We start from the raw sequence: 2,946 nt of genomic DNA, 5'->3' as shown, positions 1-2,946 counted from the left end.
GTTGGTGAAACTTCATCATGAGAACGTCACAAGCTGATCACGCTCTATGATATGACTAGTATTATGTTGCTTATAGTAGGCTAAGCGCAAGCCGAAACATCAACATGTGAAAGTCGTAGAATTTTGCGATCAAACTGTGGCTAGTACTTTGATGATGCTTGTAGCCAACCGAATTGGTTGAAAAGCCCAATAAGTAAGCTAACTTGGGAGAGCTTGTTGGAAACCAAATGCTACTAGATTGGTCCAAATACATCCTTCAACAGGGGATCACTTGGCTCGCTTTACGAAGAGGAGCACAGCTATATGTGTTAATTCGGTATGAATCGCAAGATTTGTTTACCGACCTCTCTAACGCAAAAGGCGGTCTCGGCTTCGGCTGTTGACTGCGTCCGATTCAGGGTTATATAACTCTCGATTGAACACATTGATGTTCTATTGTTGGTGCTTCCAATAAAATTGGAACACTTAAAGCAGAACCGATTCAAATAATAGCATTCTGATCAATGATTGCATTCCTTGATCAAGAACTGCTGGAGTCATTGTGATGGCGAATTTTCTTCATAAGAAAATTGCAAAGAGACGGAACTTAATGAGACTAGTATTATGTTGTTTCTAGTAAGCGGAAGCTGAAACAGCAACATGTGAAAATCAAGTTTTGTTCAATGATCTCGAGGCGATAAGTACTATGAAGCAACTAGTAGCCTAAGCATGACTCAGATTTGAGACAGTCAAAAAGACTGGCGAAACTTCTTCACATGAAAGTTACATAGAGAACTACAAATGTATACAGCGAGTATTATGTTGTTTCTAGTAGGCGAAAGCTGAAACATCAACATGTGAAAGTTGTCTGCAAACTGTAGAACGATATGTGATTAGTACTGTGCTGTTACTAGTAGCCAGTCTGACTGTAGAAGCCAAGACAAAGGGAAACTAATGCATCTGAAAAGGACAAGTTATGGAAAGGTATGCACGATAAGTATTATGTTGTTTCTAGTAAGCGGCAGCTGAAACATCAACATGTGAACGTCGTTGTGTACAGTAACCTAGAACTATATAGTCCTTAGTAACGTGCATTTACTAGTACCTGTAATTGGTATTCAGACTCAGGCAGTTTGGAATAGTTTGGCAAAGATGCACCAGAGAAAACTGGGATTTGATACAGAAATTGTTGAATACAAGTATTATGCTGCTTCTAGTAGGTTGAATCCGAAACATCAGCATGTGAAAATTGAAAACATTTCTGGTTCGAATTGTCACAAGTATTTGGTGATCTGAGTAGCCAAACTCACTACAACGCCAATTGAAGGCAAAAATTCTCAACGGGAAAAGCTATTCTCATTGAATGAGCTAACAAGACGAGTATTATGTTGCTTCTAGTAGGCGAAAGCCAAAACATCAACATGTGAAAGTCTTGCTGAACAAATTTAATGTTGTTGAGCTCAGTACCGTGTGAATTAGTAGCCATAATTGGCGAGCGAAAATTGAACTGGCGAAACTTCGTCTTTGGAAAATTGCAGATGCCGAGCACTTATTTTGCAACGAGTATTATGTTGACTGTAGTAAGCGAAAGCCGAAACAGCAACATGTGAAAGCTGTTGAAATTTGTGGTCATTTTGCAATAAGTACAAGGAGTGTAACTAGTAGCCAGGTCAAAATTTGGGATAAGAATGAGCAAAAATTCTGCATGAGAACAGTTGAAATTATGAAACTAAATTACAAAGACTAGTATTATGTTGTTTCGAGTACGCGAAAGCGGAAACATCAACATGTGAACGTTTGTAACGAAGTTTCGTTAATTTTCAGCCTAGTACTGAGCAAGAACGAGTAGCCTCATCTCCAATCCCACGCAAAATGTAGTGAAATATGTGAGTGAACCTTATTCACGGTGAGGGTTTCCCGAGGTCTGTATTGCAGCGAGTATTATGTTGCTTCTAGTAAGCGAAAGCTGAAACAACAACATTTGAAAGTTGGAATTAATGACTGAATGGAAACTTCGACCTGTGTTTGATAGTAGTAGCGAACAAAACTGCTGAATCGGTTTCTGTCTCATATTGGTCAGTGAACCAATTAAGAGACAATCAACTACATAACCTGAATTGGGCGAGAGAACCCCCTTAACTTAAGCATATCAGTAAGGGGAGGAAAAGAAATCAACTGAGAATCCCTTAGTAATGGCGAATGAACAGGGAAAAGCTCATCGGGAAGAGAAATGGCAACATTTCTCGGTGTCCGGTATGGTTTGATGCTAGACTGGTGAATTTGTCCTGATGTCTACTGGAAAGTAGCATCAAAGAAGGTGAAAATCCTGTAAAGGTCATTTTCGATACCAGTCATAATGGCTCATTCCTATGAGTAGAGTTGTTTGAAAGTGCAACTCGAAGCTGGAGATATGTCTCTCCAAAAGCTAATTATAAAGCGAGACCGATAGTAAACAAGTACCGTGAGGGAAAGTTGAAAAGCACTCTGAAGAGAGAGTGAAAAGTACGTGAAACTGTTGAAGGGGAACTGGAGTGAGCGTTACCATACTCAATGCCTTGATATTATATTCTCGGCTACCGAGTAGTGTAGTTGTCGTCTTTTGGCAAATCTTGTTAATGAATCGAGCAGAAGTTTTCCTCGGAATTCTTCTTGTTGATTCTAAACAAAATGAGATAAATTGATCTTGATTGCCTGTCTGACCTCAACTTCCTATTCAATGCTCTCTACAGCCCGTCTTGAAACACGGACCAAGGAGTGTGAGTTGCTTGCAAGTGTTGTCGCTCATTGAAAGCGCACACGCGAAATGAAAGTGAACAGTGTAATTTTTATGAATTGCACTACTTTGTGTGGTGAGGGCGCCGATTCGGTGTCCCGCAACCACGGACGGTTTTGCTCTTATTGCATGACTGATCCAGAGCAAGTAGCACACGACCCGAAAGATGGTGATCTATGCTTGGGCAGGGCGAA

General features: G+C 40.3%; 1 non-coding gene and 1 pseudogene across 1 annotated transcript in view; both read left to right on the top strand.

The window, feature by feature from the left end:
* The first annotated feature begins 251 nt into the window (after positions 1 to 251).
* LOC142357946 (5.8S ribosomal RNA) lies at positions 252 to 403 on the top strand (annotated as a pseudogene).
* A 1,683-nt stretch (positions 404 to 2,086) lies between these two features.
* Positions 2,087 to 2,946, top strand: part of LOC142357947 (large subunit ribosomal RNA) — a gene marked incomplete at its 3' end in the record, with an annotated part of 3,360 nt that continues 2,500 nt past the window's right edge. The window contains exon 1 of the ribosomal RNA XR_012761732.1: positions 2,087 to 2,946. This exon is cut by the window's right edge and continues 2,500 nt beyond it. This is a non-coding gene — a ribosomal RNA (large subunit ribosomal RNA).

This window comes from Convolutriloba macropyga, unplaced genomic scaffold (assembly GCF_964194025.1).
Source record: "Convolutriloba macropyga unplaced genomic scaffold, txConMacr16.3 SCAFFOLD_5709, whole genome shotgun sequence".
Taxonomy (NCBI): Eukaryota; Metazoa; Xenacoelomorpha; order Acoela; family Convolutidae; genus Convolutriloba; species Convolutriloba macropyga.
The sequence above is the reverse complement of the archived record's forward strand: the minus strand, read 5'-3'. Positions and strand labels throughout refer to the sequence as shown.